The sequence below is a fragment of the Ascaphus truei genome, chromosome 4, assembly GCF_040206685.1.
Source record: "Ascaphus truei isolate aAscTru1 chromosome 4, aAscTru1.hap1, whole genome shotgun sequence".
In the NCBI taxonomy this organism is placed as follows: Eukaryota; Metazoa; Chordata; class Amphibia; order Anura; family Ascaphidae; genus Ascaphus; species Ascaphus truei.
In genome coordinates this window covers 218,190,895-218,212,117 of record NC_134486.1, presented here as the reverse complement: position 1 = coordinate 218,212,117, position 21,223 = coordinate 218,190,895, and the positions used below count along the sequence as shown (strand labels likewise).

Sequence of the window (21,223 nt, the reverse complement as noted above, 5' to 3'; positions counted from 1 at the left end):
GATCTCATTGGCTGAAATACCAAGAGACGCCGGCCATCTTGGATTTAGTGACGTCACCTTAAAGGGAAATGAAGCACAGCCATTCTGATTGGCTGGCATCATTCCCTTTAAGTGACGTCATTAAAAAATAATAATAATTCAAGTTGGCACATGGTTTTAACAGCCTTGTCTTGTCCACAAAATACATTGCCAAAACAAAGCCAATACATTGCAATTACATTCAGATATCAATTAACCCCTTAAACACCTTATCAGATAATAACCGCAAATGTAATTAAGGGGTTAAGCCACACTGGCCCGATACCCACCCTTCACCCATGAATTTGTACAGTGGCTTCATCTTGCAACTATATATACAGTATATATATATATATATATATATATATATATACAGAGAGAGAGAGAGAGATACTGTATATATATATATATATATATATATATATATATATATATATATACAGTATATACACACACATGATGAACCAATATACAAATAAATGTAGAAGGGTTATCAAAACCATACTGTCCTACAAATAACACTTCTCCATACAGACACACTACATTACAATGAATTTCCTTTAATAATCCTAACTGATCTTACAATCTAAATCATCACATGCCAATGAAACACCTCACATTCCAATCAATACATTGCATTCACATTGTATAAATGATGCATAAAATCTATGCACCATATACATTCTGCAAATGAACGTTAACAATATCATTGCAAGCAAAATACAAACACTTCCAAACAAGTCAACTATTTTAACCAATCAAGTAAACAAAAATCAATTAGCAATCATTATTTACATCCCTAAACAATTGACAGTCCATCCCGAACAATGAAACAATTAACTAATTCACGCCTCGAGCAGAACAATTCAGCATGTGAAAAAAATATAAGTACCAACCGGAATACAAACTTTAAAACCAAGGCTAGCCCTGACCTCCCTCAAACACACAATACAATATCAACAATTACATCTATCTAATTTTAAAATACTTTAAACACACATTTAAGCATAGCTGCATAGCCAAATTAATTTAAAACACATGAACGAAAGCTTTTAAAACAACATAATTTCTTACCCTGTATGTATATATCTCTCTAGACATATATACATACATACATACAGTGGCAAGAAATGATACACCACAAAAAAAAAAAAATACACATGTTAAAAAAGCTTTTAAAAAAATTAACAAGTTAAATAAAATACATTTCTTTAGTTCATTTACCATTACTTGCCCCCACCGACTCCCGTTGCGCAGCTTACTCACGAACCAATCCACGAACAGGAACCCATAAAATAAAAAACCATAAAATAATAAACATTAAACTAAAAATCCAAATCAATCCACGGGTCTTCTATTTGTAATCCATCTTTATCTTCATCTGTATTCTTCTTTCTTCTATCTTCTTCCGGGCGGGGCGGGTCTGCTTTCCATCTTCGGCCACTCCCTGGTCTTCTTTCTTGTCCGGAGGTCCTTCCTCCACGGCGTCTGGCTTCAAAATGAGACGACATAGGCTTTTAAAGGCCTATGACGTCACATTTTCGTCATATGGTTCCCACGGCCCTGATTGGGCCGTGAAAACCATGTGTTTTGGCCGATAAAAATAAAAATGATGACGTCACTTAAAGTCAATGACAGCACAGCCAATCAGAATGGCTTTGCTTCAATTGCCTTTAAGATGACGTCATGAAAAGACACATGGCCGCCCTCACATGGTATGGTAGCCAATCAGAGCGTGGGAACTCCATCCCTACTCTGATTGGCTCTAGTATACCATGTGACAGAGGCTTGGGGGGAAAAAGGATGTGACGTACTACAGCCACCCAGAGTAGGGATGGAGTTCCCACGCTCTGATTGGCTCTAGTACCATGTGACAAGCTTTCAATGAAGTCACATCCTTTTTCCCCCCAAGCCTCTGTCACATGGTGTAAGCCTGACTTCAATAGTAGGGAAACTACTTGAAGGTTTAATACGGGATAATATTCAGGAATACCTAATGGAAAACAAAATTATTAGTAATAGTCAGCATGGATTTATGAAGGATAGATCTTGCCAAACTAACCTTATTTGTTTCTTTGAGGAGGTAAGTAGGAATTTAGACCAGGGTAATGCAGTTGATGGGGTCTACTTAGATTTTGCAAATACTTTTGATACGGTTTCACACAAGAGGTTGGTGTACAAAATAAAGCAAATAGGACTCAGTAATAATATATGCACCTGGATTGAAAACTGGTTAAAGGACAGACAACAGAGGGTTGTCATAAATGGAACTTTTTCAGGTTGGGCTAAAGTCGTGAGTGGATATACCTCAGGGATCAGTACTGGGACCCCTGCTTTTTAACTTGTTTATTAATGACATTGAGGTTGGGATCGAGAGCAAAGTCTCCATCTTTGCTGATGATACTAAATTGTGTAAGGTAATAGAATCAGAGCAGGATGTAATTTCTCTTCAGAAGGAATTGGAGAGACTGGAAACGTGGGCAGGTAAATGGCAGATGAGGTTTAATACAGATAAATGTAAGGTTATGCATTTGGGATGCAAGAATAAAAAGGTGACTTACAATATAAATGGAGATATATTGGGGGAATCCTTGATTGAGAAGGATTTAGGAGTGCTTGTAGACAGCAGGCTTAGCAATAGTGCCCAATGTCATGCAGTAGCTGCAAAGGCAAACAAGATTTTATCTTTCATCAAATGGGCAATGGATGGAAGGGAAGTAAACATAATTATGCCCCTTTACAAAGCATTAGTAAGACCACACCTTGAATATGGAGTACAATTTTGGGCACCAATCCTAAGAAAAGACATTATGGAACTAGAGAGAGTGCAGAGAAGAGCCACCAAATTAATAAAGGGGATGGACAATCTAACTTATGAGGAGTGGCTAGCTACTGCACCGACACACTTTATTCGAGCAAATACCCGGTATGTACCTGGCAGATACCTGGAATGCGCCGCTCCTCACCTCTGACAAGCCCCGTTGCATTTGCCTTCCCAGCCTGGGTTCATGCCTGGCTGATGGGCGGCTGATCTGTTAAATGATGATGATTAGGATTTAATAGGCTGCAATGCTTCGCGTGTCTACCAGATGGCATAAATTCATGAATTGTAATGCAGTATATATATATATACTGTGCAGTATTGCAGCCAGCGGGAATAAAATGCTTCAATCCCTGCATGGAAAATACCTCAATGCACTCGGGCAGAAAACAGTCACAAACCTCAATACACCCGGGTATACCCGAATTCGTGGGACTAGCCAAGCTCGAATAAAGTGTGTCGCCAGTGTAAATTAGATTTATTTACTTTAGAAAAGAGGCGTCTAAGAGGGGATATGATAACTATATACAAATATATTCGGGACAATTCAAGGAGCTTTCAAAAGAACGATTCATCCCACGGGCAGTACAAAGGACTCAGGGCCATCACTTAAGGTTGGAGGAAAGGAAATTTCACCAGCAACAAAGGAAAGGGTTCTTTACAATAAGGACAGTTAAAATGTGGAATTCATTACCCATGGAGACTGTGATGGCAGATACAATAGATTTGTTCAAAAACAGGTTGGACATCTCTTTAGATGGGAAAGGTATACAGGGATATACCAAATAAGTATACATGGGCAGGATGTTGATCCAGGGATTAATCCGATTGCCAATTCTTGGAGTCAGGAAGGAATTAATTTTTCCCCTTAATGGGGTTTTATGTTTGCCTTCCTCTGGATCAATAAGTAAGTATAGATATGGGATAAAGTATCTGTTGTCTAAATTTAGCATAGGTTTAGCATACACTGGCGACACACTTTATTCGAGCTCGGCTAGTCCCACGAATTCGGGTATTCTCGGGTGTATTGAGGTTTGTGACTGTTTTCTGCCCGAGTGCATTGCGTTATTTTCCAGGCAGGGATTGAAACATTTTATTCCCGCTGGCTGCAATACTGCACAGTATATATATATATACTGCATTACAATTCATGAATTTATGCCATCTGGTAGACACCCGAAGCATTGCAGCCTATTAAATCCTAATCATTATCATTTAACAGATCAGCCGCCCGTCAGCCAGGCATGAACCATGGCTGGGAAGGCAAACACAACGGGGCTTGTCAGAGGTGAGGAGCGGCGCATTCCAGGTATCTGCCAGGTACATACTGGGTATTTGCTCAAATAAAGTGTGTCGCAGCAGTACGTCTTTTTTCAACCTCATCAACTATGTAACTATGTAACATCCAGCGAAACTGCCAGGTAATGTACAGTACTGTAATTTATGCATCTGCCGTATTATCTTCTGTAGCAAACAATCTCACAATTATTTAACATTTGAACATGTAAAGAGACAGCAATAAGATGTCAATTGGTGGCTGAAGAAGATTGTATTATTGTAGTATTACAAAAATTAAAAAATGCCCATGTTTCATTCTTGTTTTGCAGGTTTGGTGACATCAACACTGTGTTTGCGCAGGAAACACATCCAGCGATAGTCAGGTAATGTTATGTAAGTGGTGGGTTACATATAAATACCATCACATATCGTACGAAATGAACTTGTGATGATCCATTATTTGCGCCCCCCGGCGCACTCCCAGCATCCCCAGACACGCGATCGGATGACCTGCTTTCCATCTAGGGGCATGCGCGGATCACACAACACTAGTGCTGTCCCTGCTGACCCCGTCTCCGGACTACACTCGCGTGGTGACGTTGCCGTGGCACGCGCGCACGCACAAGCTTCCTCGCTCCTCTACTTAAGTGGTACACCTGTGTTGATACGCTCCAGCCAACCACAGCCAGGCATACTCGTGAGTATGCTGCATGTTCATTGGACTGCCTTGCTTTATATGCTCTGCGGGCCCCCTGGCACATTGGCTGAGCATAGTCTATTGTTTGTGCGCTGTGTTCACTACAGTCCTAACCTTATGTCTGACCTTTGCCTGATCTTTTCCTGTTTTGCCTGACCTTGTTTGGTTTTTGGATTCCGCACTTCTCCGCTCCTGACCCCGGCTTACCAACGACAATCCGCACCTCTCTGCTCCTTACCCCGGCTTCAACGATCCGCACCTCTCCAATCCTGACCTTGGCTAAAGTACCTGCAACTCCAATCCAGACCTCGGCAAGTATCACTGACCATCCTAACCTCTCCTACCCCGACCCGGCTACCTCGAACAATCTGCACTCCAGACACGCCCCACCTCAACCTCGCTATCACGCCTTGTTTGTGGTGAGCGCATCATTACAGAATGGGAATAAGGGACCAGTTACATTGCATTTAGATTGTGAAGACACTAGCGTCTACTATAATTACTGCGGAGTATTGCAACAAACACTCAAATTAAATTTTCTCAGCCGCGACAAGCAGCTGAAAGATGATAGGGAGGAAGGCAAATGCACCAGTAAATTACGCTATGGAGCCAATGCTAGTAGCCTTGATTAGTTCGCTGCTACATCGCAAGGTTTGCCATGTTCTCGCTGAACGGTTTGTCAGATGAGTTATCACGGCATTCAGGAAAAATCTGAACCCAACTGAAACCGTGCGGCAGGAAAATGCCCAAACCGCTCGGCGAGACAGAAAAACTAATCTCAGCCTCTCTCAAATTTCTCGCTGTGCAATCTGGCTGCGAGCGGCACAGAGAGAGCTGCCTCTCCCTGCGCATATCTCACCACATGGTATTTCAGCCAATCAGATCGTGGGAACCAATTCCCCAATCTGTTTGGTTGTTGTATACCATGTGACTCCCTTTGGATGACGTCACATACTTGACCTAAAAGGACTCAGTCTCATGGTATACAACAACCAATGAGATTGGGGAATTGGTTCCCACGATCTCATTGGCTGAAATACCAAGAGACGCCGGCCATCTTGGATTTAGTGACGTCACCTTAAAGGGAAATGAAGCACAGCCATTCTGATTGGCTGGCATCATTCCCTTTAAGTGACGTCTTTAAAAAATAATAATAATTCAAGTTGGCACATGGTTTTAACAGCCAATCAGATGGCTGTTAAACCAGTTCAAGCCCAAATGTGACATCACAAGTCCTATTTAAGGCCGTGACGCCTCATTTGAGCCCAAGAAGACGATGAGACATCGGTTGGGATCTACCATGGGATTTTATGGATTGACAGATGAAGACAGAAGATTAAGAAGATCAAGAAATAGTGACAGATGAAGACAGAAGAAGCTGATTAAAGAAGGAAGATTTGGGTACCTGAGCCGGATCTTCATGGCGGATGGCATTGTATGCTGTTTGAGGCCTTCAAGGTACGTGAGCTTCCTGTTTCCCCGGGAGTCGGAGGGCCAGCGCTTCTAATGGTAAGTTAAATATTGCATGTTAGTAAATGTATTATTTTACAGGTTTTAACATTGAATCTGTATTTTTTAAATTTATTTTTTTGGGCACATTGACAGATAATGTATTAATCTGTACCACTTTAGGGTACAGATCAATACATTATTAGGACAATATTTTTTGGGCATTTCTGGCTTTGTACTGTATGGATGGTGATTTTTACGATGTCACTAATATGTGGATGTCATTCTTTGGTATTTTGCTGCTTTATTTAAATAATATGTTTGCAATTGCTTTTTGATTTTAATTAATATCTTGTGTTGACTAATACGTTTAATGGTTGTGTTTCAGATATTTTTAAATAATTGATTTCTTGGTAGGTTCGTTTCTACTAATTAATTGCTGTTGTATTAATTAATTGTTTTGATTGGTTACTGTTACAATTAATTCCGAGTTGTTTTAGTAATTAATTGGTTTGTTTGGTTACTGTTTGAAATAATTCTGAGTTGTTTTATTAATTTAGTGCTTTGATTGGTTAATGTTTTAATTAATTCATTGTTGATCTGGTTATTGCTTGTATTAATTGGATTAGCTGGCTATTGTTTTTAATTAGTGAATTGTGTTTTTTTGGAGTTTTGTTATGTTTTATTATTGTGTGTTTTGTGCATTAATTTATTTTGATTAGGGTGCCCATTGAGTGCTATAGAGGTTTATCATGCCCATATTATTATATGGGTATGATGTACCACTATTCTAATCAATGGGTACAGGGTGGGTATAGTGGGTCCGGGGTGGGTGCTTAGGCCTCCCGGGTGGGTAGCGGGGCAGGGTGGGTTAACCCCTTAATTACTATAGCGGTTATTAACCACTAAGGTGATGAAAGGGTTAGGGCCCATTAGAATGTATTTATTATGTATGTATGCTGTCTGCTAACGGAGGACAGGACCTGCTGTATTATGAGGAGATTGGCCAGCATATTGCTGTGGTAAGTAGAACAGTATTTATTTACTTTATTTATGCTGGCTAATGTTGTATTTAATAATGGGCAAATAATCTATTATCCATATCTGGACAATAGTTATTTTGCCCATTACTGAACTGTATGTGTTGGGGTGGGGGGGGGGATTGATTGAAATGTAAGCCCATGTTTTATGTTTTTACATACAGGGATGGTACTTTAGGTCCGCAGGGACATATGGAGACCACCTTAGGACCCCCGGACGCCCACGGATACCACCTGCGGACCCATGGTGGACACCTGCGGGGAAGAACCGGGGGCCCCACAGGTGACACATTTGGGGCCCACAGTGACCCACGGAGATCACCTGGAGGCCCACGGCACCTAGCGGGGACCTCCCAGAGACCCCCTGACCCTGTGGGCACCCCCCTCTGGTGCACTGTGTGGCCTGCGGACACCAGTCGGGCCCACCGTGTCCTACCGTAGGTCTGGGGTATGAATCCTGTATGTTAAAAAATACATCATGGTTTTACATTATGGGGGGCATGGGGTGAGTTGTGTATTGGTGTTTATTAAATATTGTAATGTTTATTGGGGCCTAAGAGGTGGGTAGTGGGGCTGTAGTGTGGTTTTTTTGTATTGTGGATAGCGGGGGTGGTGAAGGGGGGTATTAGCCCCAAGGATGGGTGTTTAGGCCTTGCGGGTGGGTAGCGGGAAGGTTAACCCCTTCATTATTCATTAACTGCTAAGGTAATGTAGGGGTTAAGTCCACCCGCAACCCCCCCGCAAGGCCTAAACACCCACTAAGGGCCAAATACCCCCTTCACCCACCCCCGCTACCCACAATAAGCCTGGCACGGGTGGTTAACCCCTGTATTGCTTTAGCGGTTGGCTGCTAATGTAATGAAGTGGCTGTAAATGCATTTTTCCTGCATCGGATGCATGCCGGGGGTCTCCAGTGCTGATATTAATGGGTATCAGCAGCAATCTGATGCAGGAAAAGGGCCTGATTTTTTCTAAGTCCCGTCTCGCCGCTCAGCCCCAGCTTCTTGTCAACTTTTTGTGGTAGGGCTATTTTGAGAAAAATTCTCCATTCTAGAGCAGCGAGCAGCAGCGAGATGCTGATCGGGCTACTAGAATACAGAGAGTTTGAAAAGCTGGCGATGAGCGGCGAGATAGGGCTTATCGCCAAGCACGCAGCAGATTTTTTTTTGCGCCAACCCCCCCTCCCCTCCCCGAGATTTGCTTATCTCGCCAGCTTAACGGGGTTTACTGAATCGCAGTAGGCATATTTGCCAAAAAACTGGCGAGATAGGCCTTATCGCCGTTTACTGCATGAGGCCCCTAGTATCACTACAATTGATCTCATCTAAATGATCAACATGATTAAAAATACTTGAATTCAGCACAAGTGGAAGTCGAACTCGTGAAGAAAATTGAAAGATATAAAAGGCAATCAGACAGGACCTCCTACTTGTTAAACATCACAAAATGTCATGCAGGTTTATTTAGATTTCATGCACCACACAGAGCGAAAATAAGAAATGGCAACAAAGACACTGATTGACAGAGTTAGAAATTATTTATCTTATGTTTGCTCTCAGCTGGGTAAGAGATGGATGATGCTATTACCAATAACAAACAAACAAAAAAATCCAGTGACTGAGAACATTCTGAACAGATCAAGGGGCATACAAAAGGTAGCTAATGAGTAACTGCAGTTATGCAACTGCTGAAATAACATCTGAAGCAAAAATGTGTTTGCACCCAGATACCAAGGGCAAAATCAAGAACGTATCTTCAGCTGAGAGCTTTGTTAAAAGGTATGTACAGACTCTTCAAATTCATGTGTGTAAACCGCTATGTTGTTAGAAGTACACTACATCTTTAATGTTGACGTGATACTCTTTGTACAACACACTGTAAGGATTAGGTAATATAGACTATCTATAACGGAAATCAGTGTGCGCAGAAAAAACACACTTATATTTAGGTACACCAATTTTGATGTGTATATTCCATATAGCTGAAGTTAGAATAACAAAGTATAGATACTACATTTATATTCAGGCTAATATAAAAGCACAAAAGTACGTTGTTTACACATCATTCTACTGAAGAAATAGCCATTTCAAAATCCTCAATTTAAAAGAAAAGGCTCAGGGTTTTAGGTTCTAATGTCAACCTGTTGTACCATAAATACACACACACACATATATATATATGCTTATGTATATACAGTAATATATATATATATATATATATATATATATATATATATATATATATATATATATATATCAGTGTAATGCAAAATGTTTGCGTAAGTGCACATATATATTACTGTGAAATAATTAACATGATGGTAATATTACACTAACATTTTAAATCTTTGTTAGGCATCAGAATAGATCAATGGAGAACATTTCCTTTCTGCTTGCCTAGCTTATGTCTATATTATAAAGAAGATGCATACAACAGGTTCCTAAGTATCACATAAACATTTTATATTATCGTTTTTATTTGACCAACGCCTTTTAAAAAAGGTGTCAGAAATTAAGTTACTTGGAGTTAATTCTGTAAAGTGTGAATAGCGCTGGTCTGCCAAAATCACACAGAAAGCCCAGTTGAATCAGCAAATTCCAAGCAGATACAGGTGGCCATTAACTAAAGCATTAGGCAATTGCTGCACAGCAGTTAACGATACCATATTGTACATTATACAACATATGCATACAGTGCACATTTGTGTTCAATGGTGCTGATAATGGGCCATATTTATTAAACAGTGCTAATCTATGAGACCTTTTCTGTCACCAGAATACACATTATGGACCATTGACTTCAATGGGAGGCATCTTATGAAGTAGCACCAGTTTATAAACCCTACGCATGCATGTTCGAGTATGCATACATAAAGACATGCTCCATTCTCTATTTCGTGAGGTTTTGATACTCTATGATATCTACAGTAGGAATACTATTGTGTTCAGTAACATTGGTCACATTTGTATGCGTGCACATGCTTGTCTAAACATTGCCCATCACCTGCCCCTGAGCTGAAAATGTTCAATATCCTAAAATAGATGCCAGATTCATATGCATTCATATTTTAAGAAAATAGGGTTGTATTTGGGACCTTTATCTCTCTTCACAAAGATACGCCATTTGACTATTGTAATTTACAAAATCTAAGGACAAAGGTGGGTGAGATCTGATGAATCTGAAAGGAAGCACTAATTAATCTGACTATAGTCACTGAGAATTAATTACAAAGATTGAGGACATAGACGCAATTACAGTAATGAGATTGGATTAAAATTGGCAATATCATTCCAAAAATGTGACAGTATTTTTTATCACATATTTAGCAATTCTTACTTGATTGCTGCTTTTTAAAGAAAAGTTGTTCAGCTGTTTCAAAAATATATTCCACGTGACATTACTTATTAGATGAACCTAAAATTTAACCCTTTCCAACATGCAGCTAGTTAAGGAAACACATGCTGAAGAATGAACCTTAGAAATACTGACAGCCTGAACATATATTTGGTGGCCATTAAGATTACCTTATCAATTATTTTCCTAAGGGCTATCTTCTAACAGACAAAAACATTAAACCTTTAAAATAAGCAGAAAGTACAGTTTAAGCACAATTTACATAAGATTAGATATTATTTATCATTAATAGCGCCTTGTTATTTTTAATGCTTACTTTTTAGGGTATTACTAAAAAAATATTCTTAAATATCATAATATTGGCAAACATTTTTAGTGAATATCGTCATAGCTTGCTTGTATATGACACTCTAGACCTGGACTTTAAACCGATTTAAGAGGCAGGATAAATAAAAGCAGATGGAACCAGATAGAACAAGCTAAACCTTACCCTGGGTAACGTGAAGCCAAAAAAATGTTTGCACCATTATTCAGCCCAGTTTAATGATAAGGCAACGGGAAGCTTGTTTTCATAGTTCAATCTAGGTTTTTTTTGTTTGTTTTTTAAAATGTAATTGAGTTCAACAAGTCACTCGCGTTAGAACTAAATGTAGCGGGCGTGAGTGTAGCTGCTAACGCGTTTTGGTGGGATATCTCAAACGCGATATTGCTGAGGAGCAAAAAACAATCCTCTGTACCACTCCAGAAAAACAAGTATGTGACGAACTTCCTTTGAAAGACTCCGTTACACTTAAAATAATTATTTCCATTACAATCATACTATGCAAATAAACAAACATATGTCATTTATCCACGCCCTTTGAAGTTCATATTTATCACATACTTGCTGTTCTTTATATTTATCTGTTGGTTATTCATTGCATCATAACTTTAAAAGCAAAGAAAAAAGTTGAACCTGTATAAACCCTCCAAAACACTCCATGTCTTAAGGATGAAAAAATTAAATGTTTAAACAATTTTCAAAAAATATTTACCTTGTCTCCCTCACCTACCACGTGGTTCGTGCCCATGTTATAAATGAAACAATGCGATTGGTTGAAATAAACACGTGGTTATATCAATTGATTTATGCTACAGTTTAGAGGTAGTAGGGATGGGTTATGGAGGCAGGTACCCCTGGATAGGATGTTAGATGCCCCAAGGAATGAGGTGAAAGGAGATAACCATTTTTTCTAGGTTACGAGTCTCTATGCATGCAATGGGTAGTTATGCAGGCTCAAGTGAGGTTTGATGATTATTAGGATCTTGGTTTCAATAGTGGCCATGAATGCATGTGTAGCCAGGTCCCCCCGTGGTATAGTTGCCCCCCCCCTTCTGCCAGCGCGAGCAGCATGTACCTGGGAGTTGCGGCCGGTTGCCGGGAACGCGAGCGGAGCGGTTGCTAGGCAAGCAGCGGGCCGGTTGCCGGGGACGCGATCGGGCCGTTACTAAGGCCGCGGTCGCGTTGCGAGGGTACCGGCGGCTCGGGAAACAGGGCGCCGCCATGTTCAGCGCTGTTGCGCATGCGCAGGAGGCTAGCTAGCGCGAGAGGCCCCCAACAGCTCGCGCGTGCGCAAGGCGGGAAGGACAGCCCCCAGGGTGCACATGGGCAGAGCCACATGACGCCAGGGAGCCAATAGGGCTGAAGGATTTGCCTGGGAAGATATGGATACAATTCGCGGGGTTTGCAGCCACGCAGGCAGTCAGGATCCGGACCAGCTAGGGGTAAGAGGTGGATGCAGGGGTCAGTGACCCTCTGCATTAGGCCAGCAGCCCCCAGGCCCCCAGTTAGGTCCTGAGTCACTTAATAGCTTGTGGAGTATAGGGACAGGCCCTAGATAGGGATACTGCCCCATTTATTGGTAACTTAGTCAGGGACACAGTGCTAAAGTCGTGCGGCCCTGCGAGGTGGGTTCTGGGCTCAGAACACCATCAAAGACCCTGGGACTAAGGTGATATTATCCGCGCTGGAATTCACCCAACGCGGTGTGGAGGACAACGTCGGATCGGGCGGATCTCCAGTGATATCGCGGTACCCGTGGCTGGAGCCCGGGCAGGTAACCTGCAACTCACGTGCACCAACCAGGCCTATCACCAGACATAGTGGCTGCGCAGTCACACATACACATGCACAGTGGTATTTGACTTTGGGGGTGCGAGACATTTGGGTGGGGGTTACTGGACACGGGGTGGGATCACTCTGTGGGAGGTTAGCGTCCGCCGTGACGCCAGAGGTGGTAGCGTCCGCCGTGATGCCTAGTGTGATTAGCGTCCGCCGTGACGCCAGAGGTGGTAGCGTCCGCCGTGACGCCTAGTGTGATTAGCGTCCGCCGTGACGCCAGAGGTGGTAGGGTCCGCCGTGACGCCCAGTGTGGTTAGCGTCCGCCGTGGCGCATGAAGGTTGTGTTGATGTATGCAGATACGGTTTGTCATGCAGTAAAGCCAGTCCTGTTTTACATTTGTTCGCTTTGTGTGGTTGTTTCCTGTGAGGGCCTCCTCCCACTCCGTTGGGATCCCTCCCAGGTGGAGGCGTTGCACCTAGAGATGTATAAGATGTATGTACCCCAGGTTCCCCGTGGCGGAAGCTCAGCCCTCCTGTGAGCCAACAGGTAATGCACCACACCTGAGTAACCTTGCATGTTCCTACACCTCCACAGTATTATCTGCGAGTGGGTGGGGGAAAACCCGTTACATTTGGAGGCGCTGCTGAGAGCAAGTCCTGGGGTGCCCTGTTCCGTTTTTTTTTCTCTAAATTGTCCGATCCATATTTTCATCATGTCCGTGCCGTCACCGCAGGATGTCCATGCCTGGGCCTTAGCGCACCAAGTATCCCCAAGACGCGCGGTTGCAGTGACCGGGGTAGCAATTGATACAGACTTATCTACAGTGCGCACGCAAGTAAGAAGTTGCCCGGGGTTGGCCACCGCCCGGGTGATAGACTATAAACTGGATGTTGCTGGCCGAGGGATCACCTGTCTCCTGTTCACCATGAGTGACATATGCTTAGAAACGGCCCCCATGTATTTAACCTACCCGAGCCCTCCGCAGAGGACTGCCGCATGATCTACTCTGACTCTCAATCTCCTGAAGAAGCGTCCACTAGTACTGGATTACACCCGAGCCAACGAGTGACCAGTACGCCTCACCGGGTGCACCCCCCTAGGGTCTCTTTCACCCCAAGCGGATTAGGAGGTATCGCCAGCTGGGCAGGGAGCCCGCTCATCCCACCCAACCCTGATCAACGGCCTGGCAGGACCCCAACCATGCCTAGCGTAGGAACTGGGAGCAGTAGTCAGGCCCTTAGTGGGAATCTTGACGTGAACACGATAGCCTCCCAACTAGTAGAAGCTGTAACCATTTCGACCCAAGCACAGAACTACTGGAAACTCAAGGCCTTTTCTGGGATTTTGCCGACGCCCACGGGAGAAGAGGGGATCGAGGCATGGAGGGACCATACGCTTCAAATCATAGAGGAGTGGTCGTGTTCTGAAGCCAGCAAGAGACAAAGACTGGTCGAGTGCCTCCGAGGCCCCGCCGCTCGGTTAGTGCGTGCGCACCGGAGCGTGGAAGGAGAAGATACTGCCCAGGAACTAGTGGAAATGCTAATTAAATTCTTTGCCAGAAAAGACGACGAAGATGAGCTACTGGCTCAATTCAAAGCCCTCCGACAACGTGAAGGACAAGATTTATCTGCCTTCGTTTGTGACCTACAGCTGTCCCTGGGCACCCTCCTGGACAAGCATATCATTTCCGCGGCCGAAGCGGACCGATACCGGTTCAAACAGTTACTCAAGGGGTCGTTGCCTGACCACAACATAGCTATAATGATGCGGGCCGCCCCGGTCGCGGCAGTATCCCCTAAATACGGGGAACTAATGGATTACATAAGAGACCATGAAGTGCAGCGCCATTTCCATGAATCAAAGAAACCCAAAACTACCCCCAAGAATGACCCTGTGGCCCCCTCGGCCCCAAAGAGTAAGAAACCTTCCACACCAGAGGAGGAAGCGACCCCCAAGTCATCTGTTTGGGAAAGTCGTAGTTCTGAGCGGTCCTCATCCACGTATAAATGTCGACCGGACCGCCGTGAGGTATCTTGCTACAACTGCGGGAAGAAGGGCCACATCTCGTACTATTGTCCGGAGGAGAAGGACCAACCGGAAGAAAAACCTCCCGACAGAAGAAGCACAGTCCGATCGATGGTATGCCGAGCCCAGACCATCGAGCCTGAGGTGAACACCCCTCAGGGAACCACGGATTCCCCTGCTGACGCTGGCCCCAGTGAGGACGCCTCACCCGGTGAAGCTTGCAGTCAAGTGGGCCCAGCGGCCATCATGCCCGTGGTAATAGAAGGGATATACGCCTCGGCTCTATTGGACACCGGGTCACAAGTGACCATAATATATCGCAAGTTCTATGACCAGCACCTTCAACACTGCCCTCTGAGGCTGGCCGAACATATGAAGGTTAGGGGATTGAGTAATGAAGACTACCCCATCGATGGGATTGCAAGGGTCCAGCTGGACATACTCCAACTGAACACCGGCAAGAAGCACCCTATGCAGGTAGCGGCCATGGTATGCCCGGAGCCCCACGACCATTGCAAATACCCCATCATCTTGGGAACCAATGCGGACATAGTGCAGGCTATAATCCGAGCTTACTTGAAAGAGACCAACGAGTTGCCGCTGGCCGATTCGCTCCTAGACCCCATCTTACGAGAAGAGTGCCACCGGGTATATGCCTTGGAGCGTCATGGGGACCTCTACAATCGTCAACGAGGACTGACGACCATATTACCAGGGGGAGTGCAAAAGATGGCCGTCTGGTGTTGTTATCCTGACCGAGACCAGAACGACCAACTGTTCTCGCTGGAGAGTGAGCCTGAAGAAGAAGAGGTTCAGCGAGGGTATAGAGTACTACCCGAAGTGAGGGAATGGACGGCTAAGATCCCTATTCGAACCCACGTGTATGTGCAGAATCTCTCCCCCTTTCCGATGGAGTTTGATGTCGACCAGAAGTTGGGATGCATATATCCGGTCAGCCCGGTGGGAGCCACGCCTCAGGTGAAGGCGGCGGCCGCGCACGAGCAGATAGTCGATCTGGACTTCAATTTCGGCGAGTCGACGCTGTCCACAGAGTGGAAAGAGCGGTTGACCACCCAGTTGCTGCAACGACGACATGTGTTCTCCACGAGCGAGATGGATGTGGGGTGCAGCCGCAGTGCCCAACATACCATTCGGATGAGTGATGCCACTCCGTTCCGGGAACGTTCTCGTTGCCTTGCCCCTCGGGATGTGGACGATGTGAGGAACGCCATACAAGACATGGAAACCGCTGGGATTGTGACGGAATCACGAGGACCTTACGCGTCGCCCATAGTGGTGGTGCGGAAAAAGAACGGGTCCGTACGACTGTGTATCGACTACCGAACACTGAACAATCGCACAATCCCGGATCAATACAACCTTCCGCGCATTGAAGAGATCCTGAATGCGCTGAATGGGAGTCACTGGTTTAGCGTGCTTGACCTCCGATCAGGGTACTATCAGGTGCCCATGATGCCGGAAGACCAGGAGAAAACAGCTTTCGTCTGCCCCCTGGGATTCTATCAATTCACCCGTATGCCCCAAGGTATATGTGGGGCGCCTGCTACGTTCCAAAGGTTGATGGAAAAGACTATCGGAGACATGATTCCCCGGGAGTGTCTGGTTTACCTGGACGACATCATTGTCTTCGGGAAGACCTTAGAAGAACACGAGGAGAGGCTGCTGAAGGTGATAGATCGTCTTGGCCAAGAAGGGTTGAAGCTATCACTCGACAAGTGTAGGTTTTGTCACACCTCGGTGACCTACGTGGGACACATCGTGTCTGTCCAGGGGATTGCTACTGATCCAGCCAAGGTAGAAGCTGTGGTGAACTGGCCACGTCCCGATAATGTCACGGAACTGCGGTCCTTCCTCGGTTTCTGTGGGTATTACCGTCGGTTCGTGGAAGGGTACTCTAGTCGAGCTAAACCCCTGAACAATTTGCTGAAGATATACCCTGAAGATACTGGGAGAAAGGCCACGTCGGCCCGTCAACCGTTTGGCGATAAGTGGACGCCGGAGTGTGAACGGGCCTTCCTGAACGTGAAGAAAAGTCTGACTGAAGCACCAGTGCTTGCATATGCTGACCCAGAACAACCGTATGTCCTGCATGTGGATGCCAGTCTCAATGGACTGGGTGCTGTCCTGCATCAGAAGCACCCTGAAGGTCTTTGGCCTGTAGCCTACGTCAGCCGCAGTCTGACACCCAGTGAGCAGAGATACCCCGTCCACAAGTTGGAGTTTCTGGCTCTCAAGTGGGCGATCACCGAGAAGCTCCACGATTACTTGTACGGTGTCACCTTCGAGGTAAGGACGGATAACAATCCCCTCACGTACATCAATACGTCGGCCAAATTAGTTGCAGCCGGCCACAGATGGCAGGCCGCCCTCAGTAACTACCGCTTCTCCTTGAAGTATAAGCCGGGGCCATTGAATATTGGGGCGGATGCCCTCTCCCGAAGGCCAGGACTACTCGCTACCCCCCGATGACGAGGAATGGGAAGAACTTCCCGGCCCCGGAGTGCGGGCTATGTGTAAAACTGCAGCCATAGTTAATGACCAAGTGGCCTTCTCCGAGTTACGAGTGGCCGACTCCTTGGGATGCCAGTCGCAGGCTGTCCCCGCCGCCTACTGCGACCCAAAAGGGATACACCTCACGCATGACAAGGTGTTCCGGTGGAAAGATCTGGTAGACTACCAAATTCGAGATCCGGTCGCTAGTATCATCCGGCACGCCGTTGAAAAGAGGAACCCAGCCCTTCTGAAACGTGCGCCCAATGACTTGGTGGCCTTACTCATGCGAGAATGGGACAAATTTGAAATAGACAATTGCTTGCTCTATCGGGTGGTGCAATACCACAACCACCCGGATAGGAGACAACTAGTCCTACCTAAGAACTTACAATACCTGGTGTTGAAGTCCCTACACGATGAACACGGGCATCTCGGTGTAGAGAAGACTTTTGGGCTAGTCCGAGACCGGTTCTTCTGGCCCAAGATGCGGGAAGCGGTGGAACAACACTGCCGCCGTTGTGCCCGGTGCGTTCAACGCAAGACGTTGCCTACCAGAGCAGCTCCCATGGCCCATCTGAAGAGTTCTGGTCCAATGGACTTGGTGTGTATGGACTTTTTATGTATCGAACCTGATAGCCGAGGTATCGGTAACGTGCTGGTCATCACGGACCATTTCACCCGATATGCACAGGCCTTCCCCACAAAAGACCAGAAGGCTATCACGGTCGCGAAAGTTCTATGGGAAAAGTTCTTCGTTCATTACGGTCTTCCAAACCGACTCCACTCCGACCAAGGGCGAGATTTTGAGAGTACTCTGATCCGAGAATTACTTAAAATGCTGAACGTCGCCAAATCCCGGACGACTCCGTACCACCCCGAAGGAGATGCTTTGCCTGAACGATTCAACAGGACCCTGTTGGACATGCTTGGAACTCTGAAGGGAACGCAGAAAACTGAATGGAGTCGTCACGTAGAAACGTTGGTACAACTGTACTCGCCATGAGTCCACTGGGTTCTCCCCGTACTTCCTCATGTTTGGGCGGGAGGCAAGACTCCCCGTAGATGTGCGTCTTCGAGTCTCAACGGATGGGATACACAATGCTACCCATTTCAAGTATGTGCAAAGGCTAAAGGACAGTTTGCAGCGAGCTTACCAACAGGCTGAGAAGTCTACAGCTAAACTGAATGCTGGCAATAAGAGACGATACGACAACAAAGTCAAGTATCGAGAGTTACGTCCTGGGGACGCTGTGTTACTTCGTAATTTGGGAGTCCCCGGAAAACATAAACTGGCAGACCGATGGAGAGATGGCGTATATGAGGTAGAGTCACAGATGCCCGGCCTCCCGGTCTATCGCATGAAAGACACAGACGGCCGGGTAAAGGTTTGGCATCGTAATCACCTTCTCCTTATCCCCCAAGTGGGAGACGAAGAAGAAGAAATACAGGCCACACCGCTCAACGGTGAGTCCGATCTATCAGAGGTGGGTCAAGAGACTGTAAATAACGAGACCCACTCTGAAACTCCTGAAGACCCTATGGAGGGACCCTCTCAAAGGGACTATTCCACAGAAGGGGCATCTCCCGGAGGAGCTATGGGTAAGGGGCCCCGTAGGCCAATGCCTACTAAGGTGGCATCAACAGGCCAGCCTTTGGATCCACAGAGCCCGTGCTTTGTGCCTAACAGAGACTGTTCAGAGACATTTCTCCCCTCAAGGGAAGAGGCTGAGCCTCAGGACTGTACTTATTACTCCCCAGAGGGAGTTGCTGAAGAACAACTCCGTAGGAGCCAAAGGGACAGGTACCCTCCAACTCGGGTAACCTATGATCAAATGGGGGCACCCCATTATGAGGCTCAGCAGTGTTCTCGGAGTAAGATACAGTCTGTGATTGTGATGCTCACCGAGTTATGCAACCTCGTTTAGAGTTATACCTGTGCTAAGTTATATATTTTATTGCATTTTTATTATATAATTTCTGTACGGTTTGAGTTAATTATCCCAAGCGAGGTCGTTGGGGTTTTTCACCAGGGGGAGGATGTAGCCAGGTCCCCCCGTGGTATAGTTGCCCGCCCCCTTCTGCCAGCGCGAGCAGCATGTACCTGGGAGTTGCGGCCGGTAGCCGGGAACGCGAGCGGAGCGGTTGCTAGGCAAGCAGCGGGCCGGTTGCCGGGGACGCGATCGGGCCGTTACTAAGGCCGCGGTCGCGTTGCGAGGGTACCGGCGGCTCGGGAAACAGGGCGCCGCCATGTTCAGCGCTGTTGCGCATGCGCAGGAGGCTAGCTAGCGCGAGAGGCCCCCAACAGCTCGCGCGTGCGCAAGGCGGGAAGGACAGCCCCCAGGGTGCACATGGGCAGAGCCACATGACGCCAGGGAGCCAATAGGGCTGAAGGATTTGCCTGGGAAGATATGGATACAATTCGCGGGGTTTGCAGCCACGCAGGCAGTCAGGATCCGGACCAGCTAGGGGTAAGAGGTGGATGCAGGGGTCAGTGACCCTCTGCATTAGGCCAGCAGCCCCCAGGCCCCCAGTTAGGTCCTGAGTCACTTAATAGCTTGTGGAGTATAGGGACAGGCCCTAGATAGGGATACTGCCCCATTTATTGGTAACTTAGTCAGGGACACAGTGCTAAAGCCGTGCGGCCCTGCGAGGTGGGTTCTGGGCTCAGAACACCATCAAAGACCCTGGGACTAAGGTGATATTATCCGCGCTGGAATTCACCCAACGCGGTGTGGAGGACAACGTCGGATCGGGCGGATCTCCAGTGATATCGCGGTACCCGTGGCTGGAGCCCGGGCAGGTAACCTGCAACTCACGTGCACCAACCAGGCCTATCACCAGACATAGTGGCTGCGCAGTCACACATACACATGCACAGTGGTATTTGACTTTGGGGGTGCGAGACATTTGGGTGGGGGTTACTGGACACGGGGTGGGATCACTCTGTAGGAGGTTAGCGTCCGCCGTGACGCCAGAGGTGGTAGCGTCCGCCGTGACGCCTAGTGTGATTAGCGTCCGCCGTGACGCCAGAGGTGGTAGCGTCCGCCGTGACGCCTAGTGTGATTAGCGTCCGCCGTGACGCCAGAGGTGGTAGGGTCCGCCGTGACGCCCAGTGTGGTTAGCGTCCGCCGTGGCGCATGAAGGTTGTGTTGATGTATGCAGATACGGTTTGTCATGCAGTAAAGCCAGTCCTGTTTTACATTTGTTCGCTTTGTGTGGTTGTTTCCTGTGAGGGCCTCCTCCCACTCCGTTGGGATCCCTCCCAGGTGGAGGCGTTGCACCTAGAGATGTATAAGATGTATGTACCCCAGGTTCCCCGTGGCGGAAGCTCAGCCCTCCTGTGAGCCAACAGGTAATGCACCACACCTGAGTAACCTTGCATGTTCCTACACCTCCACAGTATTATCTGCGAGTGGGTGGGGGAAAACCCGTTACACATGCATCACTTAATGGACAATGTGGTTACCAAGAAGTTTATAATCTTAACTGTGCAACTGAGACCCTAAATTTTTAACATATATTAAAATTATTGCAAACAGCACTTTTCCTACGTGTCTCAGGTGCGTTCACAGATTTGTCATCTCTCCTCTATACTAGCCCTATTTCGCTGGACAAGATTTCTGGCTGTGCTTTCCTGGGTAATTTGCAAACTTACAGTTTAATGAATAGGTTGGTCAAATTAATATTTCTGAGTTTGCCTTATTTCCGTAGGATTGTTCGAAATTGCATGGCTAGAACCGAATTACTTTAAAACAAACAAAAAAAAACAACTTATGTTTTTGAACAGTTTGGTCATGAAATAAAGGGTTAATGAATATGGTGAGGTGTATATCATTTTCCAGTTTAATAAATCAGCCCCAATGGCTTTGAGTCCACTACAAAAATGGCATTGGTGAATCCAGCTATTTAGTCTTGAAGCTTACAG

At 46.1% G+C, this 21,223-nt stretch overlaps 1 protein-coding gene across 1 annotated transcript in view; it reads left to right on the top strand.

Moving 5' to 3' along the window:
* The first annotated feature begins 8,928 nt into the window (after positions 1-8,928).
* AGT (angiotensinogen) overlaps positions 8,929-21,223 on the top strand; it is a 38,884-nt gene continuing 26,589 nt past the window's right edge. The window contains exon 1 of the mRNA XM_075596877.1: positions 8,929-9,081. The gene's annotated coding sequence lies outside the window, so the exon portion shown is untranslated. The remainder of the gene's footprint in view (positions 9,082-21,223) is intronic.